Consider the following 24,787-nt stretch of genomic DNA (forward strand, 5'->3'; position numbering starts at 1 on the left):
AGTATAACGAATTATACTCAATGAGATACTTGCTACTCCACATTCAAGTCAAACATGAAATTACAAATAAATTATCTTACCAACATAACATGAGAATTATCACACCATGACAAATGATAATTCTAGCAAGCGCTGCAAAATAACGTGAAGGCTAAATTGTGCCTTGAAAATAACGTGAAGGCTAAATTGTGCCTTAAAATGTATCATCATTTCTCCCGAAGGAGCCTGAATTGAAGTAATTAAATTCATAATAACGTATTTGAAAAGATGTGGAATAACCACTAATAGCACCGAGTATCTCACCTTTTGAAGATGAAAGTGGAGAATAAAATTGCAGAAATGTGATTGCAATTTCAAAGCCTTAAAAAATCTAAATAATATAGAGGAATATTTTAAAGAGGGAGAGGTAATGGAAGTGTAGTAGAATGTGGTTTTAGTGCTCTATTTATACTGTTGAAGTTGGGTAATCACGTGGGGGAAGTGGAATTTCAGCCATATTTAAATTTGTATTTCATGCAATCTTCTGAGAAATTGATTCATAATTCCCGATTGATATAGTATGACTGGAGATTAATTATTGGTTTTCTGCCAATTTCTATATCAATTACAATTACAACAAGGAAATGATAGGCATTACACTGCATGACTTTTACACGTGGACGGGGAAAACAAATCTGCCTCCTATTTGCATAATTTACTCTAATACAAACATTTTAAATTGTCAATCTCCTAATGGCCAAAAATTATAAAATGTATGCTTATTAATTAAATTAGAATTTCAGTCCAATCTTCCCAAAATTTGTTCCAATTAGGGGACACAATGATTACTAATTATATGGACACGTGAAAGTTGTAATGAAATGCATGGGTTACTCATGTACTAAAGTCTAACATCAAATAATTCAAATTCCTTTGATTTGGATTTAACTAAATTTGTAAGCAAGAATTACGTTTTAATTGATTAACTCTTAATTAAAAATGTATAATTATTAATACTTAACATAAAGACTTTGTTTAACCAAAATTTAAAATTCTAATTTATTTAGCTAAACTAGTGGTGGCAGTCAATTGGCGAAAAATCTAATCCTTTAAAACTTTTATAAACATAATATTCTTTAGACGGCTAAAACTCGGGTTTAACTTGCAAATTAAATTTTTCTTGAGTCCATAATTCGCCATTTATTATGAGCTTCAAAATGAACCCAATATTGGTAGAGTAATTCTAATTCCTTCAATAATTAACTATTTGGCCCATTTAATAAAGTATAAAATAATCTGATATATTTTTTTTTAATTTGGTCCCTCAACTAATAAGATAACTATAGAGATAATCAATTAACTTGCATAAGAACTTAACCAAACATTGCATTCCTATTAAATGGCAAATAAAAATATATGCGAATTTAAGTTAAAAATTCGGGATTCTAAAATGAACCCCAAATCGAAAATAAGTAACTCATTTTCCCTTTTTTCAACTTTTATTTTTAATGTTTACTTATTTTATTGTAAGAAAATTTATTTCTGTGTAAAAACCTTTTATGCTTGGTCAAAGTGCTCTTTTTCTGCTTCAGCTCACTTCGTTTTTAAATTTTTTATTTATAAAGACACAATGTTGGAAGATAAAAAGATATACTTGGTATGTTATTGTACATGATTGATCACGCGTGCACAAAAAGCATAGATTCCATTTGACCTTTATTACTGTGAAGCACAATTATTAAATTGGTAATGCGTGCTTAACACAATCCATCTAAACATTTGATTGGGAGATCATGCTCATTAATAACTCGAGATAATCACCGACAACTATTTGATGGTACGGATTGAATAATATCGATTCTAAATGCAAATGAACGGATATCTATCTCAATTAGAGTCTTGACATAAGTATTTCACTTCCTGTAGACCCCACTTCCTTATAAGATGACTGATTTTGGATAAAACACGTGAGTTGAGAAAATCTCAATAATAACTAGAGAAGCTATCTTAAATGCTATAAATAACAAAGTTTAACATAACAAGGGATCAAAGTAACATATTAAGCACCACAATAGTGACATTCTAATTTAGAATCGAAGCGATTTACGCTGTTGACTAGTAGATGTCAAACATGGGCAATTCTCATAAATGTTCCATTTGTTTCATTTTATTTTTAATTTTTTGGTGCCTTCTAGGGAATACATATTTGTAAATTTGTAAAAAGAGGCTTGAGTAATTCTTTTTCAACTTTTACCCAAAAAGTTATTTATCTTAAGACTTATTTAACTAATTTAGATATGAGTCGGAAAATAAATAGATACATTTGACTTGTTATTGTACATGATTGATCACATGTGCAATTAATAACGAAATCTACTTGACCTCGGGTTACCTGATTGGTCAACGTGCGTCTGATACAAGCTTTCATCTAAAGATTGAATTGGGCAATCATGATTTTAGGAACTTGAGATAAACAATGAGAGCACAATGAACGAATTTTGTCTCGTATAGCATCGAGGCATAAACAGTTGACTTGTGTAAATCCTACTCCATTACGCTATAAATGATTTTGTGTACATTAAAATACATGAATTGTGTAAATATTCTTACTTAACCACAGAAGTTATCTTAAGTGCTGTGAATAATGAAATTTAACTCGTCGTAGAAACAAAGTAACACGTTATGTACCACACAAATGTAGTCATAATTTCAACTAGAAGCTATATGCATCGTTGTCTATCAAATGTTAAACATTGTCATTGTAAAAAACTTTTCAATTGTGTAACACAAAACACCCCCCATCCCCGCCTCACCCACCCTCATCTTCACTCCTTGTAAAGGGAAAGTACTTGTTAATGAAATTATTAAAGTATTTCAAGACGGAAAACTAGTGATTCATTTATAAACAATGTATTATATTAATGAAAATAGCACATTTATAAAATACGTAAATTACTTCCCATTAAAATAGACCATATTCAATAAACCAATTTGAATAATAAAAAAAATAAGACCAAAAAATCACCCGTACTCTATAATAAATGGAATACCGTAATATTTAATGTTACATCATAGCATTACCCATTATTGCAATAATTAAGTTAATTGTTTCTTAAGATTAATTAACTAATTAATTATTGTAAATAACAAGTTCAGGATTTGAATAATAATCTTGCTGTCTGAATAATCCTTAAAATACAGTCCAAATACGGATCTTTATCTGAGGAAAAGAACAAAGTAATGAAAGCAAAGGTTTATCCAAAACTGAAACATTCAGCCTAATCCCCACTGTCAAGTCCCTGTCATTGTAGAGGCATTTTGAAGATCAGAACTAAATTACCGATCCTTTTCTCCACATTTTTCGATCAAAAATCAGACTTTTAGAGTTTTAAAAGATTAATGTAATGCACCCTACTTCTAGAAATCCTATATTTTGCCCTTTGGTTTTTGGGTTCTTGGTTTCGGAGCTTCCTAAGTAAGTATGAGTTTGAATTTTAAAATTGGATAAGTTGGAACTGAGATTCTCAAACGAAATATCCACTTTTTTTTTTTTTTTTTTTTACACATCTCAACTTTTCAGATGTGAGGGGCCACAAAAGTTTGAATTTCATGTCATATATATCATTACGGCGTTTGTCTTATTCTCACTAGCGAGGGACTCGTTTCTCTATACTCGACATCTATATTTTTCTCGGTACTCATTTTTCTTGATTTCTTGTGAACTTTGTGACGTTTGCATTAGGTTGGTTTATGTGCGTGAGCATGCGGGTTTGGTGTAACGCTTGGTCTCTTGGATTTACTCACCAAAGCCTGATTTCCTTTTGGCTTTATATAACCACCACTAGGTAAGTACTCATTTCTTACTCACAATTCTCAACTCATTGATCCTCTAGAGTTAATCACGCAAATAAATAAATAAATAAATAAAACACTCCTTCCTTCGTATCTCTATAAATTTCGGGGAGGAAGGCCTCCGCCATTTCAAGCTGTTGAACTCATTTCAATTCCAGCAAAAGAAGAAATGGATGGTTTGCGTGGTGATCTCAACCTCCTCTTCGGCCGCAACAGGGCAGAGGTGGAAAATGATAATTTTGAGCTTCAAGAAGAGGATGTACGGTATGACTATAAAACAAAAGAGGAACAAGATTCCGGCTCAAACTCCTGTTAGGAATTTACTTAAACATGCACAGTAGAATTTAACAAGTTTCAATTCCCATTCAGGATTCAGCTTTGTATTTAGATAAAAACTGTGATAAGAAATATACCTTTTCTTGTAATTTGCAAACTCCTTCGCGTTATTCCTTTCCAGCAGCTTGAATCTGCCTCCCACAGCTGTCCAATTGTCCAGCCTCCAATGTAATCCACACAAAGAATAGACTGCAACGGTTAGGGTTTCTCTCTTGTGCCAGCAAGAATAATGAAAACCCTATGGATCTCAAACCCTAGCTGTGTATATATATAAACCCAAACGGACCCGGTCCGGTCCGACCCAATATTTAATTAATCCAATTAATTAAACTCGGTCCGTTAATTAATTAATCCAATTAATTAATTCGGGATTATAAATAACAAATTCAATTAATTAATTTATCCAACGATTATTAAATTAACCAATTGACAATTTGCAATCTTCCAATTCTCTTTTGTGTGCGACCCATTAGGTTCCCGACCACGATACCTAACGTCGTGAAATATTATTTTGATCTAATCAAAATTGATAAATTAATACACCCTTTTAATTTATCGTCAATTCACACTCGCCGTCCCTGATTGACATCTAGCAATGTGTCAGAGCAATACATGTGACGGGAAATGTCACATGGTATGACAAAACCAAATTTGTTCGTTTACCGTAAAATTATTATCCATTCGTCAATACGATCCGATCAATTACGAGATATGGAATTGTGTCAATCTCGATCATTGATCATATCTTTCACTCCACTATTAAGTCAATATAAATCGAAAATTCTTTTTCAACTTATGAGTACACCTTGGCCAAGGATTTCATTATCGACTTAATTGAATGAAACGCAGATCATAATCTCCTACTATCTAGGAGTGACGAATCCTTTATTGATCAATCACAACCTTCATACGATTCTTGACGTACCCGAACGATGTCGTATTAGCGGCCCCTTTCAGAGCAACATCCAACACCGCCAAAGTATGACTGTCCTCATATAAGGTACCATGACAACCTCAAGTCAAAGGACCAATTCCACTACCGAACGATAGAGATTAGCCACTGACACTCAGATAGTTATCCATGTGGAATCTCTTAGCGGGTCTCCAATGTTTTGTTCTATAACAGAACATCCACGTGTTCATTTAAGTGTCACCACACTTTAACTCGTGAGATCAGTTACTTACTTCACAAGTAAGAAATGCCACACGTGATGGTCTAACTGTATTAACGATATCCGTATCTCGTTATTACTTACGATCATGGTTTATTCAAGATCCAATTATATGTTATTTTTATCTCACAATTACAACTCCTTGTGATTAACAGATTACCTAAAAATTGGATCTTCGGATTCTATTATTTAATATTATTTATTACAAAATTAATTTAAATAAATAATAGATCTCGCCAAAATCAAATGCATTAAATATATTAAAAGCGTTTACAACCTAAATCGATTGGATCTAGGGCATAACACTTACAACTCCAACCCAAAAAAGAATCTGAGCTACTCTTTTCGTTTGGCTTTAGAAACTCCACTTGCATGGAGCATTCCTATAGTCCCAAGGATCATCCTGAGGGCAAATACCGGTGATGGCAATGGAAGTAACGGTGGTCACCAGGAGCCGACACCCACCAAGGTGGCTGCACCTCGCACGTTAGCCCCTATTCCTATTACAGATTGGTTTAAGATTTACCCGTTAAATCCCAAAAATGAATTGTGGGAAGCTACATGTGATTTAGAGGAAGCTTCTATTGCCAGTGAAAAACAAGTTGGGGTTTTTTGATTTTATTGAACCTGATTATGATGGCGGTGAACTTATGCTACCCCAGATAATTTTGGCAACGAGGGAATCCCTGAATCAGTGTATTTCTCGCTCCATGTTTGAAGGAATTGGAAGGACTCTCAATGGAAGAGATCTCGCTAATAAGAGGAATTCCGTTCTGAAATTAACCGACTTTATCAAAAATTAGAAAACCTTCATTTTCTCAATCGCCATCATCCATCGCTACATATATATAGCCGTGATAAATAAGAATCACCATCTGTTATTTTCATTTCAAGATCTTCATGAGCATCGGAAGGGTCCCATTCGATTTTTGAGTTGTTTAATGTTCGTTTGCTTGGTTTACGTGTGTCCTCAGTGTGAAAAACTTGATCCACAGCACAATCTTGTTTGTCAGAGGTTGCCATTTTGGGGGATTTGCTTAGGTTTCTCATTTCTGTATTAAGAACTTCTGTGATTACTTAATGAATCCCTGTGTTTAATTAAAACAAAAAAAATACTTCCAACCTTGTTTTATGAAATCTTTTAGAAATTAAGTTGAATGAATAAAAAAAAAAAAAAAACCCCAACCTTGAGGGCCCCCACCGCCCCGCCCCTAGAGCTTTATGAGGGAGGTAAATCGCGGGATGTGCTCCAGTAGGTCAGGGAACAAGAGCTGCCTATACGCTGCGCCTACAAGGAGTCCAATTCCATGTTTCAGGAATCGAACACTCACACTGCGGCTGCCAGTAAGGCGTGAGATAACCCCACCTCTGTCCTTTGCACCATTAGACTGTGCCCGGGGGGCTAATTAAGTTGAATGAATATAGACATAAATGACTAATATATTTGATATCTGTCTATTAATGGTAAAAAATTTCAGTTTGTTATTGTTATTGAAACATGAATATAGAAGACAATTTTATTTTCTAATGATATTATCCTATATTACATATGAAATCTATGGGGAATAAAAGTTACATATTTATGATGGAATAGAATAAAACGACAATTTGATTCGGCGAGTTCCCTTGTCTCAATGTAATTTATTATATGTAGCTGAATAAAAAACAATAAATCTACCGAGTAATTTTTTGAATGATAAATGTATGCATTTATGACAAAAGTGAATAGTCTTGAAATTTAGTTCGTATAAGTATTTCTCTTCTATATGAGTTTTTCTATCCCAAAATATGTCGTTTTAATCGTCAAAGGGAGAACTATAACATAATTAGACAAAAAAATTCTCCATTAAAAACTAAAAAAAAAAAAAAAAAATTCCATTTTTCGACCAATGATAATCCCCAGCAAAAAGTACAGATTATATGTGCAATTTATGATTTCTCTGTGTTGTATCACATGTATTATTTTTTAGCAGTCATATATAAGTTTAGAGATTAACAAGCATTATGAGCTATAGAATATAATGAGAGTAGTTTATTGGTATTTAATTAATGAAAGAAGATATGATTATTGTTTACAAAATAATTTTTTAATATAAAATATCAAGTTTTAGATTTCAAGTAGACTTATGGTTTACGGTTCCGCTACTCGTACAGAAGCAGGTGACAGAAGTGGACGACAGAATGAGGTGGAAAAAGATAAAAAATAAAAAAAATCAGATGAAATTTTTATCATTTTTTAATATTTCGTTGCCAGCTCATTCTGTATAGCAGCAGGTCAACCAACATGTACAAGAAGAATTATTCTATGGCTTATGAAGTTAAATATGGTGATCTTTAAATGAGCGCCACAAAAGCCAAAGAAATGGTTTCCATGGGTTTCAGTAATTTGTTATTACCCAAAAAACCCAAATGTTAATGTTGCACGAAAACAAGATAAAACTATCATGTCATGTTTTTGTGTGTGGAATTAATTTACGCCTCTAAGTATGCAATCTTGGATAAGCAATTTTCGACATAATGACGTGTTAAAAAAGGATAAGTAGTTGGTAGTTATCGACCAACTTATCCTTTTAAAATTCACATGTTAACAAATATGGTTAAATAGCTATCAACAAAAATTCCGCTTGAAATTCATATGTTGTATCTGAAAGAAAATAAGTTGTTGACTTGTATATTTCTGGAAAATGTAGAAAATCAAAAAGAATAAAATCTTGAGTAAGTAGTTATTGATCGACACGTGACGTTTGAGTTAGAGTAATATCTTTTAAGAATACTGCTTGTTTGTAATAACTTATACTCAAACAATGTCAATTTCAAACATCAACATATTTGACTTCAATGAGTTTCAATAAGTGTATTTACACGTTGTGAGAGAGAGAAGAGGAAAATAATGTGGGAATTCGAGAATTGAATCAGATGACGTTAGGTAGTGATAACGGCAGGTTTGGCACACAACGGAAAAGGAACCCAACTAGGGAATGAAATATTTTGGGAGTGGTGGGTGTCTTCGGAAAAAAAAAAAAGGAGGGAGTAGGAGGGATAGGATGAGCAAACAAGTTCTTTTTAAATACTAAGAAATAAAGGTTGATGATGGAGTTGTTAAAATATTTATAGATTGGGGATATTTCTTCAAATTTGCCAAAGTTTTTTACCAACTTTCATAATTTGATAAAAAGAAAAATTAAATTCCCATTGAATGAGAAAGAGCAAATTTAATTTTTATGCATCTCTATGTGCCATCACCCTTGGGCGGTCATATGGAAAAAATTGTAGGACCAAAAAAATGATACTATCAGAAAATGAAAGTAGTTTTTTTCCAAATATACCCTTGCCACCCTATCTCCTTGTAAGAGGCATATTGGTTTGTAACTTGGTTTAAAGGAGGCTTATGATGGGAAGTTTAGGGAGAAGGGTAGTTGATTTTTCGAAATATTGAGTGATTATAAAAATAGATTCGTTGTAATATTAAATTAATTTTTAAAAAAAATGTCTAGAGAATTGAAGTGATATTTGGATGTTCCTACAAATAATTCTAATTTTTCTTCCTGCATTAGTTGGAAGATATGGAAGCAAACTAACATCGTATTATGAAAAATAAAAATAAAGCAAGGGATCCTCTTTCCCCAAGAACACTAAATGTTTATTGGAAAAATGGCTTGGTTAAGTTTTACTTTTAGACCATTGGAAGAGGGTTTATGTAGGAAGGAAAACTATATTTAAGTTGGTTCTTGCCGCATGTACATCAAACTTTACATATTGGTTTGTATAATGTCACATGTCACTTCATCATTTAAAACTCAGTTAACATTTTCATTCAATTATTTCTCTCTACATCATTTAAAGTATTTCCTTATATACCATTTTTATGTACAAGTAGCATAATCTATTTAAGTTTATCCCACATAAAAAGTTGATGAAAACAATGGCCTCTTTATATATAGTTACACTTTAGAAGGGTGTAACCATGGGTAGAATAGAGACTCTCCACCTACACATGCAGGGGTGCAAATCAAGGACGAAAATTATACATTGAGCCTTGAACTTGTATACAAACGTGACCGTGGACACGAATGTCGAACCGAACAGTGTAAAAATTGGCCCCTTAGGAGTGTCCACATTTTGCTAATTTTTTTGCTTTCTCCAACTGACTTTTTAGTTTCTGAAACTGTTGAAACTCCAATCATTATTGCTATTATAATATTAAATTGATGGACAAATTTACTCACTATTCATGAGGGCCAAATTTATAACTGAGCTCATTTTTCACCATTCAACACCAGAAAATTATACTATTCCACATAATTTTTAGTTCTACATAATCTCCAGTTTCAGTTCTAGTTCTCTAAAAATTTTCATCTAAGTTTTGATGGTGCTATTTTGACACAAATTCATTTCGTCAGAGTAGAAATCGAAGTGCTCAAATTCTATTGGTTCTTCCATTCTATTTTGAGAGACACACATTCAAACTAAATCCATGCACTTACAGTAAGAAGACAAATCTATTTTAAGGAAATTGTGTACATACAGGCCTCCTATTGTAAATTTACAATATTCTCAGCGCATATTATATTTCTACAGCTTTCATTCTCTGTTTTTAATGTTTTTGCTGTAATAAATAAAGTTCATATTATTCTATATTATTATTAACAATGCTTGCATTCAAATTCTCATAGATTATTCAGAAATTCAAGTGTATTTCTTGTCTAAAATTAAACAACGAAGTCCCTTACAAACACCATAGATTTATAAACAAAATTTAATTTTTTTTTATGATATTATCTAGCAGTTTCAACGTGTTTGAATGTTTATAAATACTAAGACGTATTACTTTTTATGGCTCGATGTAAACGAATTGTGGACCCTTAAAATAATTGTGTCTCCCACCTTATATAACATTTTAGAGGGAGAGGGAAAACACAGGAAGAAAAATAATGCTACTTAGCACCAGTAGTATTAACACAAATTTAGATAACAACACATAGATTTAACTGAAGAGACTAACATCCTTGAAAATGAAATACCATACTATTCCAAAATTTTCAAAAATTTCTAGTTTTTTATATGTAATTTTCTTTGCATAAACAATTGAAGACTTATAATGTTATCATAATCTTATCTTGCGTTAGTTGTTGAAAAACTAATTATACCTTTGAGCTGTGTCATTGAACTGAATTTTAAATCATTATAATTTGTCAAATTGCTCTATAATACTCTTTATCCATCACTCATTAAGATTTCGTTTGTTGCATAAAAAAAAAATAAGAAATGTGTACCCCAAATCGAAAATAATAAGCAACTCATTTTCCTTTTTTTCAACTTTTATTTTTGATGTTTACTTATTTTATTGTAAGTAAATTTATTTCTGTGTAAAACCTTTTAAGCTTAGTCAAAGTGCTCTTCTTTCTACTTCAATTCACCTCATTTCTAAAATTTTTATTGATAAAGACTCAATGTTGGAAGATAAATTGATATACTTTGCACGTTATTGTATAAGATTGATCATGCGAGCACGAAAAGAATAGTTTCTATGACCTTTATTACCGTAAAGCACAATTATCAGATTGGTAATGCACGCTTAACGCATTCCATCTAAACATTTGATTGGGAGATCGTGCTCATTAATAACTCGAGATAATCACCGACAACTATTAGATAGTACGGATTTGATAATGTCGGTTCTCTATGCAAATGAACGAATACTTATCTCAATTAGAGTCTTGACATAAGTATTTCACTTCCTGTAGACCCATTTCCTTGAACAATGACCGATTTTGGATAAAAACACGTGAATTGAGAAAATCTCAATAATAACTAGTGAAACTATCTTAAATGCTATAAATAATAAAGTTTAAAATAACGAGGGATCAAAGTAACACGTTAAGCACCACAATAATGACATCCTAATTTAGACTAGAAGTGACTTACATTGTTGACTAGTACATGTCAAACATGGTCAATTCTCTTCATATGTTTCATTTCATTTTATTTTTTTGGTGCCTTCTAGAGAATACATACTTATAAATTTGTAAATAGAGGCTTGAGTAATTCTCTTTCAACTTTCTCTTTCAACTTTTACCCAAAAAAGTTATTTATTTTAAAACTTGTTTAAGTTTAAGTAATTTAGATATAAAAAAAAATTGAAACTTAGTCACACATCACAATGTCGGAAAATAAATAGATATTTTTGATTAGTTATTGTACATGATTGATCACATATGCAAGTAATAACGGAATCTACTTCACCTAAGGTTAGCTTATTGGTCAACGTGCATCCAATGCAAGCTTTCTTCTAAACATTGAATTGGGTAATCATGGTTAGGAACTTGAGGTAAACAACGAGAATAAGAGGTGAAATTGTGCGGATTGACAGTGTCGACTTTAAATATGAATGAACGAATTTTGTCTCATATAGCATCGAGACATAAATAATTGACTTGTGTAAACCCTACTCCATTACGCTATAAATGATTTAATACATAAATTGTGTAAATAACTGTACTTAACCACACAAGTTATCTTAAATGCTATAAATAATGAAATTTAACTCACCCCAGAGACAAAGTAACACGTTATGCACCATACAAATGTCATCCTAATTTTAACTAGAAGCCATACATATCGTTGTCTATCAAATGTTAAACAGCGTCACTATAAAAAACTTTTCATTTGTGTAACACCCCCCCCCCCCACCAAAAAAAAACCCGCATCTTCAGCCTTCTAAAGGGAAAGTACTTGTTAATGAATTTATTTAAGTATTTCAAAACGAAAAGCTAGTGATTCATTTATAAACAATGTATTATATTAATGAAAGTAGTATGTTTATCAAATAATTAAATTACTTCCCATAAAAATAGACCATATTCAATAAATCAATTTGAATAACAAAAAAATAAAACGAACAAAATCACCCGTACTCTATAATAAATGGAATTCTGTAATATTTAATGTTACATCATCAGCATTACCAATTATTGCAGTAATCAAGTTAATTGTTGTTTAAGATTAATTCATTAATTATTGTAAATAGAAAGTTCAGGATTTGAATAATAATCTTCGCTGCCTGAATAATCCTTAAATACAGACCAAATACGGATCGTTATCTGAGGAAAATAACAAAGTAATTAAAGCAAATGTTTATCCAAAACTGAAACATTCAGGCCTAATCCCCACTGTCAAGTCCCTGTCATTGTAGAGGCATTTTGAAGGTGAACGAAATTACCGATCCTTTTCTCCACCTTTTTCAATCAAAAATCAGACTTTGAGAGCTTTAAAAGATTAATGTAATACACTCTACTTCGAGAAATCCTATATTTAGTACTTGATTCTTTGCCCTTTGTTTTTTGGATTCTTGGTTTCGGAGCTTCCTAAGTCAGTCTCAAATTGAATTTTAAAATTGTATAAGTTGGAACTAAGGTTTCTTAAATGGAATATCCGTTTATTTCTTTTTTACATCTCAGCTTTTCAGATGTGAGGGGACACATAAGTTTGAATTTCATGTCATGAATATCGTTCTGGTGTTCGTCTTATTCTCACCAGCAAGGGACTCGTTTCTCTATACTTGACAATTGCATTTTTCTCGGTGCTCGTTTTTCTTAATTTTGCGTGAACTTTGTGAGGTTCCGATTAGGTTGGTTTATGTGTGTGTGCATGTGGGTGTGATGTAACACTTGGTCTCTTGGGATTTAGGAAGACGGTACACTGACAAAAAGCCTCCCTGACCTACACTCACAATAGGGGGGCAGTCCCACTTTTTTTTGAAATTTTTTTATTTATGCGGGTTCTACGGATGTGAGAGGCTGTCATGAGTCCTGTCATCCATTTTCTGTCACTTTAGCTTAATTCTGGGATTTATTCACCAAAGCCTTATTTCCTTTTGGCTTTATTTAACCACCACTAGGTAAGTACTCATTTCTTACTCACAATTCTCAACTCATTGATTCTCTGGAGTTAATCTCGCAAAAAAACACTCCTTTCTTCCTATCTCTATAAATTTGGGGGAGGGAGGCCTCTGCCATTTCAAGCCTTTGAACTCATTTCAATTCCAGCAAAAGAAGAAATGGATGGTTTGCTTGGTGGTCTCAGCCTCCTCTTGGGCTGCAACAGGGCAGAGGTGGAGAATGATAATTTTGAGCTTCGAGAAGAGGATGTACGGTATAACTATAAAACAAAAGAGGAACAAGATTCTGGCTCAAACTCCAACCCAAAAAAGAATCTGAGCTACTGTTTTCGTTTGGCTTTAGAAACTCCACTTGTATGGAGCATTCCTATAGTCCCAAGGATCATCCTGAGGGCAAATACCGGTGATGGCAATGGCAGTAACGGTGGTCACCAGGAGCCGACAACCACCAAGGTGGCTGCACCTCGCACGTTAGCCCCTGTTCCTATTACAGATTGGTCTAAGATTTACCCGTTAATTCCCAACAATGAATTGTGGGAAGCTATATGTGATTTAGAGAAAGCTTCTATTGCCAGTGAAAAACAAGTTGGGTGTTTTTGATTTTATTGAACCTGATTATGATGGCGGTGAACTTATGCCACCCCAGATAATTTTGGCAACGAGGGAATCCCTGAATCAGTGTATTTCTCGCTCCATGTTTGAAGGAATTGGAAGGACTCAATGGAAGAGATCTTACTAATAAGAGGAATTCCATTCTGAAATTAGCCGACTTTATCAAAAATTAGAAAACCCTCATTTTCTCAATCGCCATCATCCATCGCTACATATATATAGCCGCTATAAATAAGAATCACCATCTGTTATTTTCATTTCAAGATCTTCATGAGCATCGGGAGGGTCCCATTCGATTTTTGAGTTGTTTAACGTTCGTTTGCATAGTATGTGTGTCCTTAGTGTGAAAAACTTGATCCACAGCACAATCTTGTTTGTCAGAGGTTGCCATTTTGGGGGATTTGCTTAGGTTTCTGTAGTAAGAACTTCTGAGATATTGTATGGAAGAATTGTGTTCTGGACTAGTGTGTGACAAGAATCTCTAATCAACTCATTATTAATTATTATTGGTTCGCTTATAATTACTTAAATGAATCCCAATGTTTAATTAAAACAAAAAATTACTTAATCATCTTCTTCCAACCTTGTTTTACTTAAAACAACAATTTGATTCGGCGAGTTCCCTTGTCACAATGTAATTTATTTTATGTAGCTAAATAGAAAAAACAATAAATCTAGCTGGTAATTTTATGAATGACAAATGTATGCATTTATGACAAAATTGAATAGTCTTGAAATTCAGTTCTAACACACACAAACAAGATCGCTTAAGTATTTCTCCTCTATATGAGTTTTTCTATCCCAAACTATGTTGTTTTAATCATAAAAGGGAGAATTATAACATAACTAGACAAAAAATTCTCATTTAAAACTTTTTAAAAATTTTTGTATTTTTCGACCAATGACAATCCCCAGCAAAAAGTAAAGATTATATATATGTGCAATTTAGGATTTTTTTATGTTGTACCACATGTATTATTTTTGAGCAGTTATATATAAGTTTAGAGATTAAGAAGCATTATGAACCATAGAATTTAATGAGGGAAGTTTATTGGGATTTATTTAATGAAATAAGATATGACTATTGTTTACAAAATATTTTTTTTTTAATATAAAATATGAAGTTTTCAGATTTCAAGTAGCATTATGGTTCATGAAGTTAAACATGGTGATCTTTAAATGGGCATTACCAAAGCCAACGAAATGGTTTCCATGGGTTTTGTTAATATGTTATTATCCTAGAAATTCCTAATGTTAATGTAGCATGAAACGAGATAAAACTATCCTGCCATGTTTCTATGTTTGGAATTTACACTTCTAAGTGCACAATCTTGAATAAGTAGCTAGTTTTCGATGGAAATGCGAGAAATGCATGTTAAAATTGACACATTACATTATATTAGATAAGTAGTCGGTAGTTATCGACAAAAAAATAAAAAATAAAAATACCTTTTAAAATTCACATGTTGACAAAAATGGTTAAATAGCTATCAACAAAAATTTCAGTTAAAATTTACATATTGCACCAGAATGAAAACAAGGTATTGACAACTATATTTTTGGAATGTGTAAAAATTCTGGAAGAATAAAATCTTAATAAGTTGTTATCGATCGACACATGAAGTTTGAAAGAAATATTCACTATATCACATAGAGCCTATGATGAGGTGGGTTGATTATCAATTCAGACATGGAAAAATGGCAAAAAATAAAGCATTCACTCCTCTTTAATTTGTATTTTCCGTCTATAGTATTTTTACCATAGTGGATTTCTCTCTCATTTACGAAAAGTATGGAATCTTTTATATAAATACTACTACTTGTTTGCAATAACTTATTGTCAAACAATGCCAATTTAAAACAACAACACATTCAACTTCAATGAGTTTCGATAAGTGGTGTAGGGTTGATTTCCACCACCGCCAAGTACAAATCGAGCTCAATTTACCAATTTATCGACACCACAAAGGTTGAGACAACTCCAAGAACCACCACTGCCGCCGTCCCCACTCCAGTTGCTATAAGTTGGAAGTGAAGTCCAATGATGTGCCCACAAAAGGGATTAACCACAAAGGTCACAGTGAAGTATATTAAGAAGTCGAGAGGTGAAGTCTCACAAAGAGAAGGGAAAATAGGCACCCATAGGAGGCCGAGAGGAAGGAGGGATTATATGCCAAGTAAATATCCAAAATAGGTAAGTTAGGTTAGGGTTAAATTGTGGACCAAAAACAAGGCTCGACTTAATTAAAGTGGACTTCAAAATAATAATATAGCCTTCCAAGGAAATGGGACGAACCGTGAACAACACTATTTAAAATAGGTTGCTTCGAACGGCCCATAAAAAATGTGGATTGTGTTGTCTCGATAATTGTGTCGATATACTAGTCAATCACATGGCCAAGGCCGATTGATAATCTAAAACAGAGGTTACATCATCGTCGGGAAGGTCGTTTGACAACAAATTGCCTAACAAGTGGATTAATAAATTTAAATGTTGCAAGAAAGAGATAAATATATGCCTGTCCCAAGAGAGAAGGGAAATAATGTGGGGATTCGAGAGACAAATCAGAGGACATAAGGTGGTGATAGCTAGGCAATGAAAATATTTAGGAAGTGGTGGGTTTCGACAATTTAGAAAAAGGGATTAGGAGGGTTGGATAGGATGAGCAAACAAGTTCTCTCTAAATAGTGAGAAATGAAAGGTTGATGACCAAGTTGTTAAATTATTTATAGACTGGGGATATTCCTTTAAATTTTCCAAAAGTTGTTTATCAAACTCATAATTTGATAAAAGGAAAAAATAAATAACAAAATCCCATTGAATGAGAAAGAGAAAATTTATTTTTTATGCATCTCTATGTCCCATCATTGCTTGGAGGATTATAAGGAAAACATAGTATCGATAAGAAAAGCAGATAGTATTATCAAAAAATGAAAGTAATTTCTTCCAAACATAACCTATCTCCTTGTAAGAGGCATATTGGTTTGTAACTTGGTTGAAGGGAGGGTTGCGCGGGGAAGTTTGGTGAGAGGGTAGTTGGTTTTTGAAAATAGATTCGTTGTAAATATTAAATTATTTTTTTTAAAAAAATGTCTAGAGAATTGAAATAAGTAATATTTAGAAATTTCGACAAATAATTCTAATTTCTCTTCCTAGATTAGTTGGAAGACTTGGAAGCAAACTAACATCATATGAAAGACAAAAATAAAGCAGTGGATCCTCTTTGCTCAAGAATACTGAATTTTTGGATTCAAATTCCCATAAATTACTCAGTAATTCAATTATTTTGCTTGTTTAAATTGAACAATGAACATAACCCCTTAGAAACAACATAGATTTAAAAAATAAAAAATAAAAAATAAAAAAATCTACATTTCTCGTGATAATGTCTAGCAATTTGAACATGTCTACTACATTTTATGGCTCCAAGTAAGCAAATCGTGGACCCACAAAATAATGTGCCTCCCACCATATACTAAATTTAGAGGAAAAAAAATATTAAATTAATGCTACTTAGCACCAATAGTATTAGCACAAATTTAGATAATTTCTTCAAATAAACAAATTGAAAACTTAATTATATTTCATCAAAATACTATCCCTTGTTAATTGTTCAAAAACTAACTAAACTTTTGAGTCATGTCGTAGGACTAAATGTTAAAATTTGCTGAAACGTCATTGTGCTTTGCCAAATTGCTTTATCCATCACTCATTAAGATTTCGTATGTTGAATGAAAAAACATAAAACGTATATCTCGAGCAGATTTTTGAACTTTTATTTTTAATGTTTACTTATTTTATTGCAAGTACATTTATTCGGTGTAAACTTTTTAAGCTTATTCAAACGTGCTCTTTTTCTGCTTTAGTTCACGTAATTTTTAGAATTTTTATTTATAAAGACACAGTATCGGGAGATAAATAGTTGGGTTTGGCATGATACAGAATTGATTGATCACGCCTACACGAAAAAAATAGATTATACTCCAACTACAAAGAACAATTATCATATTGGTAATGCGTGCACAACGTGCCTAACACAATCCATCTAAACATTTGATTGGGGGATCATGTTCGTTACTAATTCGAGAAAAACGCCTGCAACCATTAGATGGTACGGATTGACTAATGTCGATTCTATACATTAATGAACGAATATCGATCTCAGTTATAGTTTTAACATAAGTATTTCACTTCATGTAGATCCCACTTAACGATAACTAATTTTGGATGAAACACGTGAATTGTGAAAATTCCCTTAATAACCAAAGAAACTATATTAAATGCTATAAATAGTAAAGTTTAAACTCATGAGGGAACAAAGTAACTCGTTAAGCACCACAATAGTGACATCCTAAACAATAGAACAAAGTATTATGAGCAATAGAATTTAATGGGAGTATTCCTTCTAGGCTTGAGTAACTTATTTTCTTTTCAACTTTTACCCTAAAAAATTATTTATGTTAACATTTACTTATTTAAGTGATTTAGATATGAGTGAATTTTTGAAACTTAATCAAACGTGCTCTTATCTCATTTAGTTCATGTAGAGAGATAAATAGATACATTTGACTTGTAATATTATACATGACTGATTGCACGTATAAATAAAAAGGAATCTACCTTGGGGTTACCTCATTGGTCAATGTGCGCCAGACACAATTCTTTCGTCAAAACATTTGATAAAGCGATCATGATTAGGGAAAAACAATGGCAATACCAGGTTAAATAGTACGGATTTATAAATGAACGGATTTCTGTCTCATATAGCATCGAGATATAAATACTTGACTTGTGTAAATCCTACTTCATTACGTGATAAATGATTTTGTATAAAAACACAAGAATTGTGAAAATGTCCATAATTGACCACAAAATTTATCTTAATGCAATAAATATTGAAGTTTAACTATCACATCCTGATTTGGACTATAAGCTGTATACATCGTTGGCAAGCAAATGTTAAACATCGTCAATTGTAATAAATTTTTCATAGGAACTAGTGATTTATTTTTATACAATGTGTTATATTAACAAAAGTAGTATGTTTATCAAAATGTGTAAATTACTTAACAATAAAAATAGACCATATTCAATATAAATTAAATTAAATTAAAAAAATTTAAAAAAAAATCACCCGTACTCTATACTAAATGGAATCCTGTAATATTTAATGTAGCATCATCAGAATTACCCACTGCAATAATCAAGTTAATTGTTTTTAAGATTAATTAATTATTGTAAATGGCAAGTTCAGGATTTGAATAAGAATCTTGGCTGTCTGAATAATCCTTAAAACACAGTCCAAATACATAAACGTTATCCTTAGTTACTGAGGAAAAGAAGAAAGTAATTATAACAAAGGATTTCCAAAACTGAAATATTCAGCACTAATCCCCACTGTCAAGTATGCAATTTGAAGAAGAATGCACTTACCGATCCTTTTCTCCACCTTTCTCAATCAAAAACCAGACATTTGAGAGTTCTAAAAGATTAATGTAATAAACCCAACTTAGAAATCCTTATATTTAGTACTTGACTATTCACTCTTTTTTTGGATTCTTGATTTCGGAGCTTCCTAAGTAAATCTCAATTCTAAATTTTACAATTGTATTAGTTTGGAACAGAGATTTTCAAATGAAATATCCGTTTAATCTTTTTAACATCTTAGCTTTTCAGATTTGAGGGGCCATGAAAGTTTGAGTCTCATGTCATGCATATCGTTCTGGCTTTGTCTTATTCTTACAACAAGGGACTCGTTTCTTTATACTTGACATCTGTATTTTTATTTTTCTTTGGAAGTTTGCATAATTAGTATTAATTTCTCATTAACTTTGTGAGATTTGAGATTTGGACTAGGGTGATTTATTTACATGTGTGGGGGTGGCGTTACGCTTTGGCTCCTGGGATATATTCACCGAAGCCTGATTTCATTTTTGGTTTTATTTAACCACAATTTGGTAAATTCTCATTTCTTACACACAATTCTCAACTAATTGATTCTCTAGAGTTAATCGCGCAAAGGACACTCCTTTCTTCTTGTCTCTATAATTTTTGGGGAAGAGGGCCTCTGGCATTTCAAGCTTTTGAACTCATTTCACTCCAGAAAAAGAAGAAATGGAAGGTTTGCGTGGTGTTCTCAGCCTCCTCTTCAGCCTCAACAAGGCAGAGGTAGAGGATGATAATTTTGAGCTTCAAAAAGGGGATGTATGGTAGTGGTATAACTATAAACCAAAAGAGGGAGAAGATTCATGCTCAAACTCCAATCAAAAAAAATAAATAAATAAAAAATAAAAAATCTGAACTATTGTTTCGATTTGGCTTTAGCAACAATTTTTGCATGGAGCATTCCTATAGTCCCAAAAATCATCCGAAGGGAAAAGGACGGTGGTAGCGGTGGTCGCCAGGAGCCGACACGCAGCAAGGTGGCCGTGTCCCGCACGTTAGCCACTCTTCCTATTCCAAATTTGTCTAAGATTTATCCATTAAATCTCAACAAGAAATTGTGGGAAACTACATGTGATTTAGAGAAAGCTCTTGTTGCCATCCAAAAACTGTAGGAACTCCAATCCTCAACCACCAAGGTTTTTACAGCCCAGTTAACCAAAACCAAATCAATACCAACACTCAAACGACCCAGGAACTCCACAAAGTTTTCACCTACGGTTGCTCGACTTTATCTCACTTAGAGACCACCACAAATGAGGAATAAAATCACCAAGAAAGTCACCACAAAGGGATGGCTAGAAGAGGCAGAAAGGACCGGCCGAAGAGAACGCGCAGAGAGCACAAGAGAGAACACCAAGTATTGTAGAGGCGTGTGAAACAGAAGTAAATATAGGTGGACCAAATGCCCAATAAGGTAAGGTTATTAGGTCTAGGTAATGGATCATGGCCCTATAGCAATTAAGTGGATCATAGAATGGGCCTCAAGTGTTACTAGCCATTTAAGTTGATAGAAAATTGGCCTACGAGCAACACAACACAATCTTGTTTGTCAGAGATTGCAATTTTTGGGGGATTTGCTTAGGTTTCTGTACTAAGAACTAATAAGATATTATATTGAAGAAATTGTGTTCTGGACAACTAGTTTGTTTCAAGAATCGCTAATCTACTAATTATTATTTATTTTCTTTGCTTATAATTAATGAATCCCAACGTTTAACTATAACACAAAAAATTGCTCAATTTTATCTTCCAATCTTGTTATATTATATCTTTTAGTAAATGTTTTGATAATAAATTTGAATGTATATTGACAAAAAACTATTAATGCGTTTGATCTCTAGTTTATTTAGAGTAAAATTCAGTTGATATTTTTGTTGGAACATTAATATAGAACATAATTTTATATTCTAAGATATTATTCCATATGAATCACGTACAAAAAAATAAATAAATAAATACATAGTTATGGCCGACTGTAGATTTATTTTGTAGAACAAAATAAAGAGTCTACAGCTATAGATAAATTTAAACATTCACTTTTGTTTCTATATTGTGAAATTATGCTGCATCAGCATCACATTTTTGTAAGGTTCATCATAAATAATTTTTGTTGCGCATAATAAAATTAAACCATTTTTTTGTGCTTCACATTGAATGGAATAAAACAACAATTTGATTAGGTGAGTTCTTTTGTCTCTATGTGATTTCTTATATGTATTTGAATAAAGAACAACAAATCTACCTAGTAATTTTATGAATGATGTATGTAAGCATTTATGAGAAAAGTAAATAGTCTTGAAATTTAATTCTAACACACGCAAAAGCTCTTTTAAGTATTTCTCTTTTATATGAGGTTTTTTTCATCCCAAAATATATTGGCTTACTCATGAAAGGCAAAATTTTAAAATATTAGACAAAAAATTCTCACATAAAATTACAAATTTTGCATTTTTCGACCAATGGGAAGCTTGATGCCCCAAAAAAAAAAAAAAAAAAAAAAAAAGGGAAAAAAAAAATATATAATTTAATATGCCCCAAAAAAAAAAAAAAAAAGGATGAGAGAAATTATATATAGTTTAAAGATCAACTAGTGTTATGAGCAATAGAATTTAATGGGAGTATTTTACAGGGTTAATTAATGAAAGAAGATATGATTATTAATTAAAAATTTTAATAAAAAATATAAAGTTAGATTTCAAGTAGCATTATGGTTTATGAAGTTTAACATGGTGATCTTTTAACGAGCATTAAAAAAATAAAAAATAAATAAATAAAATAAAATTGGTTTCAATGGGTTTTGTTGATTTGTTATCACCCTATGAAACTCTAATGTTAGTGTTGCATAAGATCGAAATAAAACTATTTTGTCATATTTGTATGTTTGGAATGTGCACTTCTATGCAAGCAATCTCGTAGATGTAGTTAACAACAAAATGATGCGTTAAGATTGATATATTACACAATATTGACAAAAAATCTTTTGACATTCACACATTGACAAATCTGGTTAGCCATCGACAAAAAAATCCAGTTAAAATTTATGTGTCGCACTATAATAAAAACACGGTATTGGCTATTATATTTGTAACTCTAAAAGAATGTAATCTTGAGTATGTAGCGTAATACCTTAATTAATAGGAAAGAAAAGTCAAATATGTCATACTATTAAACCAAAAAAAAAAAAAAGACAGGCAGTGAATTGGTGGTATAATCAATCCAATCCACATGCATATATCATACACAAACAAATTCAATTCAGACCAAAAACACACACCACACCACACACAGTGAGGTCGAGAGTAGGGAGAAACGAAAGAGAAGAGAGGAAGGGGAAGAGAAGGAAAGCAGAAAAAAAGGAAATTTCGTCAACTTGTTAAATATAAGTTCTTCTATTATTAGATTTGAATTCTTCAAATTCAAAAGTAAGTAAAAAAAGCTTATTTATTGGAAAGTTATGTTTAATTTTATAGTTGTTAGATTATTAGTTTAAATTCAATTTTATTAAAAGGGACTTATTGAATTTAGTGTAATAAGATATGAAATTAAATTTAAGGGAAGGGAAAAAATAGCTTAAGTGATTAAAGAAATTGGAAAAATTGTGTAGGTATAAAAAGATTAGAATTTGTTATCACCTATTTAAGTATTGAAATTATTGAAATTAGTTAATTGTTAATTTAAAAATTATATCATATGTCAGGCGGCAATACGAATATTGAAACAACTTACCAACTGAGTTGATTTTGGCGTACATAAAAAAGTGGACAGAAAAAACTTAAAAAAATTTAAAATATTTATAAATAAAGTATATTATTAAAGTCTGTACAATTATGTGTTTGATTATATGATTGTTATGGAAATCTCTTTTATTATGATACATGCGGAATGTCAAGAATTATTTGTGATACATTTGTAACTTGTATGTGAGACCTATATGAAATTCAGATAGGCTAGAAAAATACTCATGATTATATATTTCTTCTAGTTCACTGAGGAACTTTGTTGTGTTCTATACTACACTGAGAAGTCTGACTAGGGATGAAGGGGTCTCGACAGTATACATATAGTTCACTAAAGGGTCTTGATCGTATTTCAAGAATTGATTATGAGAAGTCTTTGAGACCAACTTTCATTCACTTAGGGGGTTTGTGGCCCGTGTCTTAAGTGCTTAACCCAAGGGGCAGTCTATGCATGTATAATCAAATTACAGATTTTTAGTCAGATGATACATTTTTTGTGAATTTTTCAGTACGCTTGTTATGATGAAATTATAATATGATTACCAATTGATGTTTAAGATTGAAATGGTCGCAGACAGTTATACTAAATACAAATTTGGTCACAGTTAGTCACATCAAAGATAAATTTGGTCATAGTTAATCACAGATAACATAGGTAAGTGAATCCGTTAAATACAGTTACAAATTATACAGCCACATACAGTCACAACGAAAACAAATTTGATCACAAATAATCTCATAAAACACAAGTATAGTCACGAGCAATAAATTTGGTCACAGATAAATTTTTGGAGATTTTTTCTACAGTGAAGTATAGATAGAGAAATTGTTTTCAATTTTTAGAGATTTTTATATTGCCGGAGCCCGAACAATTGTCGGAGCGATCACTGGATTAGTCATCAAAACGATCACTGAAAAGGTCATCAAAGCCGATGTCGCCTCCGATGGGGAGAAGAGATAGGGAGAGGATAGAGAGAAAGATAAGGGATTGGATTTGAAATTTGGTATGATTAATTATATTATATTATAATTAAAAATTTAATAAATTGATTTATCACCTGATTTTTGAAAAGTTTTATGGAGCTTGTTAGTTTTGAAACTTGTTTCTTATAGATAGGATTTATGTATTGTTCTCGAAATACAATCCTAATGGATCCAATTTCTACATGTATTCAGGCTCAAGCTTTATTTAGATGCTCAAAGCCCATAACTTTAATTCTTTATTTGATCATTTTAAATATGCTCAATCTTACGATAGTCTTTAACCCACAAGACAAATTAAAATCCAACAATCTTCCACTTGAGCCACATATTTTACCTTATTAGTGTGCATTACCTTATGAAGGCAAAAGCTTTTGTTATTATAATTGAAAGCATTTTTGAACAATCTTATCCGTTGATTATGTAAATATAAGATCAAAGCGATTTTCATTGTACGTATCATAATAAAACCTATCAATGGTCACGTATATAAACACAATCAAACGACATAGATCAAGTATGGGTCATATCTATCCCTATCGTAAAGCAATTGTGCCATGAAAATTACATGTAATATGATCTAAACGTGCTTATTTCCAATTGGTTCAAACTTATTTTTTAATGTGATCAAACCAAAAGTTTTAATCAGGGTGAAACTTAATTGAATACATTATTCCAGTTTTAAATTTGTATGTAATATTAATTTATTCAAAAATGTGTGGTTGAAAATAATAGAGTTAAAAATATGTTTTAAAATAATGGAAATCAAACAATT

Source organism: Olea europaea, unplaced genomic scaffold (assembly GCF_002742605.1).
Source record: "Olea europaea var. sylvestris unplaced genomic scaffold, O_europaea_v1 scaffold2167, whole genome shotgun sequence".
Taxonomy (NCBI): domain Eukaryota; kingdom Viridiplantae; phylum Streptophyta; class Magnoliopsida; order Lamiales; family Oleaceae; genus Olea; species Olea europaea.